Raw genomic sequence first — 10,793 nt, 5'->3', positions numbered from 1 at the left:
CTGGGGCTCTCTCAGATTACTTCCCTTTCCCTTTCTTCCTTTTCCTTTGTGAGGCTGAAGGGTAGACTTGGCTAATGCTAGGACGTTACTCTACTGCTGAATTATGTACCACACTGATTTTCTTCTCCCTCCTCTCTCTCTCTCTCTCTCTCTCTCTCTCTCTCTCTCTCTCTCTCTCTCTGTGTGTGTGTGTTCGCGTGCGCACGCGTGTGCATGGAGGCCAGAGGTAGAGGCCAGATGTCTTCCTCTGTCACCCCCCACCCTGTTTTTTTGAGACAGGCTCTCTCACTGAAACTGGAGCTCACCAGCTGGCTAGACCTGCTGGTGAGCTCTGGGGATCTGCTTGTCTCCACCTCCCTAGCTCTGACATTAGAGATGTGGGGTATTGGGGATCTGAACTCCAGTCATCAAGCTTTTATGGCAAGCTCCTTATCCACTATGCCACCTCCCCAGCCCCTCTGTTTTCTTTTTGAATCAAATCAACTCAAGCAATTATCAGTTTGCTTTCATTTACTGAAACTTCTTGAGTTGTATGTGAGAAATTAGAAGCTTTGATCAGTGAAACAGGGCTTAGAACTATTTATATTCTCCATAAAAACCTATTTGCTCCACAGAATCTGAATCACATAGAAAATTACAGAAATATTCCTGTCCCTTTATTCATCAGGAAGCTCACACAGTTCAGGAAAGGCCTGTCATGGGTGTGGTGTCCTCTGTGGCCTGTGGCGAGGCACCCCTCAGCGTGAAGGGGTGGGACTTCGTGTGTGTCACGTGCTGAGAGCCTTGTCTATTTAACACATCACACACGTTTTATACAGTGATACACTCTAGGCATGGAGTGGGTCTGTTTGCCTCTCCCTGAGTTCTGAGTTCTCACTGGCTGCTATTTGCAAGAGATCATCCTTTTATTTCTAAAGGACACAATGTAAACCCAGGATGCACTCATGAGCACTTGCGTCAGCCCAGGGTTTTAACGTGAGATGCTCCCTGGTGGTGATGAGGTAACTCCTGGAGGCCAGTATTGCTCTGTAGTCGAGATGACAAAGCCTGAGACCCGGCTTACTGCCTGCTGTGTTCGGGCTACGAACCTCTACTTCCTCATCTGAAAGACAGGGCTAACTGAGTCTTCACCTGGCCGGGTTGTCACAAATGCTGAACTAGATAAGGAACATGAGGTGTCTATCACGGTGCACGCTGTTCAGGAAATGTTAGCTGTGCTGCAGCTGTTGGCACCATACCCACACATCCTGGGTGTCCTGGACTGGGAGTTTCCATAAAGATCATAAAGATCAAAGCTGAATGAGCCAAGGTTAAAGCACAGTACAGGAGTCAATGTGAAAATGAAGGCGAAAGTGAACTCGAAGGAGGCCAAAGCACTTCTTTGGTGTTCAAGAATTTCAAAGACCAGGCGAGAGTCTACAGAGAAGTGTAAGAAGACAGAGACCTTTGCTTGCTGCCCAGCTGGCTCCTGGCAACAGATAGCAGCTCCTGGAGACACTGCTGGAGTTGCAGCCAAAATACGGTCTCCCTCACCTATCTGCAGATTGTGGATCCCCACAAGTCTCCTGTTTACAGCATCCAGAGGTGAAGCAGGGTTGGGGGCATGTTCCTGGGACCCCAGAGACTGAGTTTCCTTCTTGTGAGATATCCTGTGTTTTTCAGAAATTGCTACTGCTGTGTTTGTAAACAAGAAGAGAGGATTAAGCAGGAGGGCTCTGTTAGCATTTCCTTCTTCACAGATTTGTGCAATAAATGAGTTACTGGAGTAGTTAACCTGAAGCATTCAAGAGCCTGCCCATGCTCCTTGCTCCCCGGTAGCACCCTAGCAGCCGGCAGGGTGAACTGTCACCACTTGATTCTTCCTGTAGGTTACGAGCACAAGCAGTCTGAGCAGAGTTAAAAGCATGTCCAGACTATCAATGGTCCTTTGAAATCATCCCCTGAGCTGGAAACCATCTCCCCATGCAAAGAGAAATTCAGTAGTTATGAGGGACACTTTACTGAGAGTTGGGAGGTGCCTACCATAGGCCAGCAACCCATGGACCCAGAACTTTCCTGACTCAAGGAAAAACCTTGATTATAAGTGCTCAGACCAAGGCGAGAGGCCTCCTAAGACCAAAAAACTACTCTCCAAATGTGAGGTAAATAAGAACAGTCCGCGGTGGCGTACACCTGAGAGAAACAAGGCTGGCCGATTTATTTTACCTATACCCAGTGGTGTGTGTGCCCACAGCTGTCTTTGACCGGGATGGGGGGGGTCTCCCTTGACTTGTGATGTTTGCTATTTTGCTGGCTTTTTGCTGCTAGTGAGATACTCTGAAAGCAGCCATGGGCAGGAGTGTGTCTTCAGGCCTCCCCAGTTCCCTAGCACTTCTAAACTGATGTGCTGCTCGGGGCTGGCTCCCCACACCACCACGCTGTATTTCAATGGTGAGAAGATTCACGCACCAAGATCTACAGACGGGGTCCAGCAGAAAGGGAGTTGAAAAGCCACAGTGGGGCCAAGATAAGAAAGTGACGTACAAGTGTGAGTGCTGTACCAGACAGTCTGGGGGAGTTTGCTTTGAATATTTACAAATCTCCATCCGGTTATCTTCGCCCAAAGCCCCTAAATCATGATCTATCTAACACCTTCTTCCTAGTCTGTTTCGATCGGTCTCCCGGTCTGCACCTGACTTCCTCTGCTCATCTGCCTCAGTGACGTGAGAGCAAGCACTAAGCGGACGCCAAACCTTGTGGACGCGTTACCGCGGAAAATGCAAGAGAGTGGGTCTCAGTGGTGTTCCAGCTTTCTGCGTGCTAATGGCTGTGTGTCCTCGGTCAGTTCTGCTCTTCCGTTCAAAAGAAGGCAGTATCATCCGGTCGACCTCTTCTGTGTTCACTGTGAATCTTCCTCAGATCAGCCATGTGTCTTCCAGAAGCTCATTGGAGTCCACATCGGGTTTCTCAAATCTGAAGAAGACTGTCAAAATGGAGCCTGAGAACCCAGCACCACCATGCTCACTGTCTCCGAGACACCCTGCTCTGGGTTAGGGCTCAGTTGGGAGTAACGTCTGTCTAAGACCCAGATACCATGTGGGGTGAAACTGTGCTATGGTCTCTGAAGATAACAAAGTGCGGTCTCTGGAAAGGCAGCTCACTATTTCTACATTTAGGCCATTCAAATCATTAGGTCAACAATAAGAACTATAGCCAGCGGGCCCCCAAGGGTCCGCAGCAGCAGGGAGAAAGCCCATGGGGCCGGGTGCATAGCCCACTGCATATGTTTTTGTTCAGTCTCAAAGTCGGGGTGCTGTGAAGAATCCAGAGCCATAGACCTCAGCTCTTTTTTTTTCTTTCTGTTTTTCCTGAAGACTAGATTATGATGGAGTTTTCAAAAACAAATGATTTTCTTGAGATTCTAAAAAACAACCTAGATGATGAGATAAGGTTACAAACTCATTGCTGCGTAAGACTTTTCCTGGGGGAGTCATGTATCTTACCCCAGACAAGGAAACCACGATGGACTAGTTTGCCTAATAAACCAGTGAGTTTATTGGGGTTGCTTGCAGGGTAAGGGGATGGTCACAGGAGCAGGAGCAACTCCAAAGGGCTACGTCACTGAAAAGATTCCATGTTTGAGAAACAGCAGCTTGGTTCACAGCAAATGCAAGTTCATACAAAGGAAGGAAAAAACCCCAAACAAAACTGTTCTAAAGATAATCTATTAGGTCTTGGACAGAGTCCAGTTAGGGACAAGGAAATAAATGTGAAATCTGGCCCTCCGTCTATGAAACAATAAAATAGAGAAATTTGGTGATGCACTGCAGAGCCTCTGCCTTTTCCATGTGGTCCACTGGAAGTGGATGCAGTTGCCATGGTGAGCTATTATGTTGTTTGTGCTGAGGGTGAAAGGAGGAAAGCCCTGGCCAGGCTGTGAAAGTGCCACTGATGGCCAAAGAGTCTCACAAACCATTACCTTCAAGGGGCTAAGCAGAGGCAGAGAAGGCGAACTTTAGACCCAGGGCAAGGGCTCCCCCACTTCCGCTTTGAGAAGGAGCACCACCACTCTTTTTGGTAATTCCTGAGCCTCCTGCCAGCTCTGTTGCTCCTGTAACGCCTTGATGTCCTGGCACCTAGAACCCACCTCTAACTGGGATCTACTTCTATCCTCTGAGACATGGTCTGTGTGCTTCCATTCATGCAGATGCCCTGCTCTCCATTCGACAATCTCTGCCCCAGACTACAGAACCCCCTAGCTCCACAGGCGTGTCCTTCAGCTTCTGGAGTTGTCTGTATCCCATCCTTCCCACCCCAAAGCACCCACAGCAGAGTTCCAGCCATTCTTAGGCACCCATTAACCTCTAAATTCTTAGAACCCTACCCTATATTCCAAAGAAAATGCTCTACTCTTTCCCTATAAGGCTTTACTTATCTATTTATTTATTTTTGTTTGCTTGTTTTTGTTTTTTGAGACATGGTTTCTCTGTGTAGCCTTGGCTGTCCTGGACTCGCTTTGTAGACCAGACTGGCCTGGAACTCACAGAGATCTGCCTGGCTCTTGCCTCCCAAGTTCTGAGATTACAGGCATGCATCACTGCACCCGGCTTCTTTATAATTTGAACTTTCATATCTTCCTGCCTAGAAGGTTTGGTGGCACTGAACTCTTAAAGATTGTTAAACAGATTGAGTCATCCTCATAATACAAAGACATTATTAATTACAAAAATTGCAGCAAGCTGGTTAAAAGAGAGGTTGTTTTGTGCAAACTGTAACTGCACTCATTCCTAGAGATGTTAATAGAAACAGTGATTAAAACTTTCAAACAGAGAGGGTAGAGGAGATCTGGTTTGTGCGTAGAGAGAAGCTACTAAGCAAGGAAGCAAGATTCCTGTTGTTTGGTTTCTGTGGATTGATGCCTCTCCCAACACCCAGAGAATAATTCTGGGCCACTTAGGCAGGTGGCAACCAGCCCAAACTCACATCACGTGTGCTCTGCTTCTTAAAACAACAACAAAATCAACCCAAACCAAAACAAAAAAATCCCAAATGGCAGACTTTGGGATTTTGCGATTTTTATTTAAAATTTAAAAATTCTAATCTAGGCTAAAGAGATGGCTCAGTCATTAAGACACATGCTCCTCTTCCTGAGGACCTGAGTTAGAGTCCCAGTGCCCACATGGCAGCTCAGCCTGTCCACGACTCCAGTTTCAAGGTTCTGGTGCCCTCTTCTGGCCTCTTTGAGCACTGCACACATATGCTCTTAAAGCCATGTACGCAAAAAACACACACATAAAACAAAACAAAACAAAACAAAACAAAACAAAACAAAACAAAACAAAGGAGTTTTAACCCCTGTGTTTGTTTGATGCATCCGTAAGATGTTTTTAAAGATAATTTTAAGAAGCCATAAAACTCAGCTCTCTGTGGGGGACTGACGGAGCAGCAACCTCAGCAGCTGCTGCTGACGCAGCCTCTGTGACCCCAGCATGAACTCCTGAGGGTCTTGTAATAACTGGTTTCACCTGCTTCTGAGATTCCCTAGCCTGTTAAGAACATGGTGTCAGCGGGAAACCCAAGGAGGCTGCTGGTGATTTCCCCTGATGTTGTTTTTGAAACAGACTTGTTCCCAAGGAATTGCTGACATTTTTTTGAACTCCACACAATGGGGTATTGTGTGTGTGTGTGTGTGTGTGGTTTTATTTTCTTTTGCTTTTCTGTTTTGCGTTGTTTTCGTTGTTCTGGGAGCTGGGGCCTTATTGCTGAGCTCACAAGACCCAAGCAATGCCCTGAAAGACCTCTGCTAGCTGGTGTTCCAGGGTTACACAGGCCCTCCCTCCTTTTGTCCCTCCCTTTCTCCCTTCCTTTTTCTCCCTTCCTCTTTCTTTGACAAAATTCGAAGGAACAGTGATGGCAAGTGCAAGAAGCCAACTTCAGGATCCAGATCAAGAAGTCAAGGCACCCAAGACCTGCCACTCAAAACACAATGTGAAACACAGACAAGCCAGAGGCAGGCTTCAGAGCTCAGGGGAGCCCACTGCCTGTAGCCTCTTCGTGCTCCCTCTCACTGCATACGAAACCATGTAGAAACTGCCTACATGTTGGCCTCTGGCTTGTCTTAGACTTTTTTTGTATTCTACTTCCTGACAGTGCCATTGGCCACTCTTCCTCAAATAGATAGGCTTAATATTATGAAAATATTCAAGGAGGCATTCTATCACCGAGTGTACAGAAGATACTCCGAAGTTCTCCTAGTTAGGAAACCTGTGACTACACAGAAAGCGGGACAGGTGCTGACTAAATATGGACTGGGAGGTGCCTGACAGGCACTGAGGGACTCGTACCTTGCAAGCAGATCACTTTTTAAGAGGTTAGTAGTCACTGACAGACTTTGTTAATCCATTTGCATGAGTTATCTCATTTAATTTTATAACATCCCACCACGAGGCAGCGTTTTGGTTCCTGTGTAACATACTAGCCTATGCCTTAGTAGTTAAAAACAACATATTACGTACCTTGGTTTGTCGGTTTTGGGGCTCACCGAGGCTGTTCTGTTGGGGGAGTTTTGTGGAACACCATCAGATGGTGGTTGGGGCTGGATTCAGGCCAGAATGGTAGGATGCCACAGAAGGTCCACTAACTTGGTTGGCCACTAACACCAGCTTGCCCACTGGCACTGTCAACCACATAGTCCACACACGGCATCTCCAAGACTGCGGGTTTCTCAGCTTCATGGCCAGGTTATGAGCGAGAACATCCTGAAAGATCCAGCCAACATGGCGTACCTTTTTTTGAAATCCCAGAATACTCTACTCAGTGAAATGGCTGAGCAGGTTGGCCCAGTCCAGGTGATGGGGCAGTCTCTGTCTATTGATGGATGAATAGATGAATGGCGCCATCCCCTCACCCCCACCCCGAGGAGTAGCTGGGATGGAAGAGAGTCATGGAAAATAGTCAGCCACAGGCAGTCACTATTAATGTCTCATTTAGCAGGTAAGGAAACTTCAGGATGAGTTATCCAGGTCTGAGGAATGAAAGTCAACTAAATCTAGATTCCCTCTCATCTTCTGATTGTTCCAATTTTATGCAGGGTGGCGCTCTCAAACCTTAGTAACAAAGAAGCCATTCTTTTCAGGGATGTGGTGCACTCATGTAGAGGAGAAAAAAATATTACAAAGTTTTATAAAATAGAGATATGGGGCTCAGCAGTTAAGAGCACTGGCTGCCCTTCCAAAGGACCAGAGTTCAATTCCCAGCACCTACTTGATGGTTCACAACTGCAGTGACAATTTTGGAAGTTTGGTTTCTTTAAAAAACACGGAACTACCCTAAGAATATGTTTTCATTTTAATCTTGGGTGTGGGAAATAGGGCAGCTTCAGATTGTCCACAGCAGCTGACTATGATTTGCCTCTAGCAAAAGCATGATTTTGCCAGCTGTAGATAGTGAAATTCTGTGACATTTGGGATTCTGGGGATTTTTCAAAGGGTATATAACTGCCAGGGCCCTGAGAGGTAGGGTGGGTTGTTGGAACTCGATGCCCCTAATCAGCAGGAAGTAGTCTAATGATAAGATGATGTCACCCCCTTTCTTCTCTATCATTTTTTTTCTCTCCTACCTAGCGTTGGGGGGCTGAAAGGGTGGAAGACAAGGGATGGAAAAAGTTGAAGAAAGAAGAACCCACAAAGTAACAAAAAGACCGGCTACACACAACTGTCTGTAATTCCAGTTCCAGGAGATCTGACGCCCTCACACAGCATACATGGAGGAAGAACATCAATGTACACAAAAATAAATAACGAAGTAGAGGTAAGAACTGGAGTAGGATTTGTGGTATGTTCAAGAAACATCACGGAAAGAGGTGCTGAGAACTTCCCTCCCTCAGTGCTTTGGATGCTTGCACATGATACAGAAACACATCTTCACAAAAGCCTTTGTCTTCTGATGGCAAATGAAATTTAAAAAGATTAAAAACTTGCCCTGAATCCCACAGTCCTAAATCACAATGCCAGGGTTGATGTAGACACTTTCTGCTTTGCAGTAGGCTTCCTGATACTCAATTAGAAATGACAATAATAATAATGATAATAATAATAATAGAAGAAGAAACTAGGAGGAAGGCTACAGAGGGCTCAGGGCCAGGGAACCAACAAAAAAACCGGGAAAACAAAACAAAGCAAAACAGTTCCCAGGGCCAAAGCCTTGGAGAAGGAAAGTCACAGGCAGATATGATGGTGGCCTGTGTCACAGCCATAGAGAATTTCCAAGACTCCATGGCTTTGTAATTGGGGTAGCCCTTCTGCATTGTCTTAGCAGGATCCAGGGCCTGCACTGTTAGCAACCAACTCATTTCCCACAGGGCAAATGGCTGCTGAATAAACAATTCTGTCAGTCAAGGTGCCACACCCTAGAAAGGAGATACAGCTGGGCAGCCGGTACTCAAAGTGGAAGGCTGGGTCTCCTGCTCAAACAGAACACCAAGCCAAGTGGCTCTTTACAACCTAGGAGTAGGAGTGGATTCCTAGGAGTAGGCTGGGTTATTTTAGTGACCCTGGACTAAACTTCCTTACAGTATTGAATTTGTGGTTGGGGATCACCACAACATGAGGAACCGTATTAAAGGGTCACAGCCTCAGGAAGGTTGAGAACAACTGCTCTAAACTGGAAACCATTCGGGGACTTGTCCCTCATTGAGGCTGGTGGCGGGAGCCATTCATCTTCAAAGAGCAGCATGAGAGTGGATGAAATCAAACAAAGCGTGCAGGCCTTTCCAGGACCCCACCCTTAGTCTGTGCCTGGTCCAGCCTCAGCTTTTTAGACCGTAGGGAAGCAGGAGAAACGGAGCATGGAGATGCAGAAGTGAGTGGGGAGGCAGAAAAGATGAAAACAAAGATTAGAGAAATGGGCGAACTTGAAGAGCACACCTTGGCTCACTCTGTCCTTATACTGTGCTACGAGTCGCTGTGTTTATAAATACTTCAGATAAGGAAACTGAGGCTCTACGAGTGAGAAGGAACAGGACAGTGAAGGAACAGGGCTGGAGGCAGGAGAAGAGGGGGACACATTTATTAGGAAAGGGTAACAGTGACTTCTAAAATGTTGCCAGGATACCTTGTCCCTCTGCACCCAGACTCCATTGACTCCTCTGTCACTTGGTCCGCATTCTACCTTCCTGTCCTCTCTGAGTAGCCTGGGATCCTGAGACAGGCACACTGTTATTGGGAGTCATCTTCTGGGCCAGATCTTCCTTGGCCCGTTATGCAGAGTTGAAAAAGAAGACACCACAAAGACTTGCAAGAGAATCACAGCAAGACTGACAGTGGACCCTAAGAGTGGTGGGGAGAGGGAAGATGCCATTTACTGTGGCTCATAGAACTGCAGTCACTAATGCCTGCCAGGACATTTGGAGAGCTGGGATGAAAAGGGAATAGTGTCTCAGTGGCATTACACTTCAACCCTGTCATGGGGGAAGATGTGTGTCTATATTTCTATAGTTATTGCTATACATTATCTACATATCTATATATCTCTCATCTGTATCTACATGGCTGCATAGCTCTTTCACCATTAGCTGTCTTTATCTATGCTTTTGCCGTCCCTAGTTAATTTCTCCAAGCCAAACAGTGCTGTGCTTGTGACTCCTCTGTCATTTATTGGCAGCAGACTTTGCACAAAGCCTGCCTGCAGGCTCCTTTGCTGCCAGCAAGGAGTCAAGGGCTGGCCCCTACTCCCAGTGCAGGCAAAGCCCCACCTACCTGCCCCTGGCTGATAGGGAGGGAACACTCTTCTCTCCAGGCAGAAACCTCCAGCATCCTGGGAGATGTGAGAGCCCAGGGTACAGAAGATCAGGATCAGTGAACGTGGCCACAAAGGGATACTATTTCCCTTGAAGGCACAGATGACCTGGCCGCTGACTCACAATGGCTGTCCCCAAACGACAACTTTGTCGAATTGTTCGGCGACCTTTCCACACAATGGCGATGCGTACACCTGCAAGTTCAGAGGCCGGAGCTGAGAAGCAATGAAACCCTCTGACAGGTGGCAGGTGCAAGTGCACCCCGGGGTCCAGTGTTTGGTTCTGAAAGCCTGTGGTTGCAAAATACACACTCCGACTGTGTGTGCGTTCACACCCACATCTGTATGGAAATTCAGAGACGCTGGAGCAGCACCTCTCACTTCCTGGGAGGCCTTGGTGGGGAGAGCATTCCTCCTGGGATGTGTACAGCAGACCCGAGTCTTTCTGGGTTGTTCCATGCTGGTGGGGTCTCCTGGACACTCACAGGACATTGCAGATCTAGGGCCAAGATCGTTCCCAGCTGCGACTGAGCACTCATGCCTGGCTCCCGGCATTTCCTGGGAGGGCAAAGCTGTGTGAGTCTCCGTGTTCCTCACTGTCCCCTTTCCAGCTCTGGACACTCTGCTGGAGTGTGAGATAGAGAAGGCTAAGAAAGGCCTGTGGGAAGCTGGCTCAAATCCTTTCACTTCTTAGCTTACTTTTAATTTTTATTTTTTGATTGGAGCCAAAAAAAAGTAGAAAGTAGAGGGAGCTTCTAGATCTCCCAGAAAAAAATGCAACCTTAGTTCTTCAGGATCTTCTGGGCTCTCAGATTCCACCTTGGGATGAGTCACTAGTCTGGGTCCCAGAGCGCACTCCTGCTCAGCCTAGTGTATGCCAGCCCACCTTGGTAGCCTGACTGAGATGAAAAGCCTGATAGGGGGAGCCAAGCCAAGGGCCTTTTGTTACTTTGCAACTGTAAAGCGCCATGGGGGCTCACAGGTAAGCCCTGTATGTGGCTAGGGGGTGGGGCGGGGGC

The sequence above is a fragment of the Meriones unguiculatus genome, chromosome 1 (assembly GCF_030254825.1).
Source record: "Meriones unguiculatus strain TT.TT164.6M chromosome 1, Bangor_MerUng_6.1, whole genome shotgun sequence".
Classification (NCBI taxonomy): Eukaryota; Metazoa; Chordata; class Mammalia; order Rodentia; family Muridae; genus Meriones; species Meriones unguiculatus.
This window is presented reverse-complemented; position numbering follows the sequence as displayed.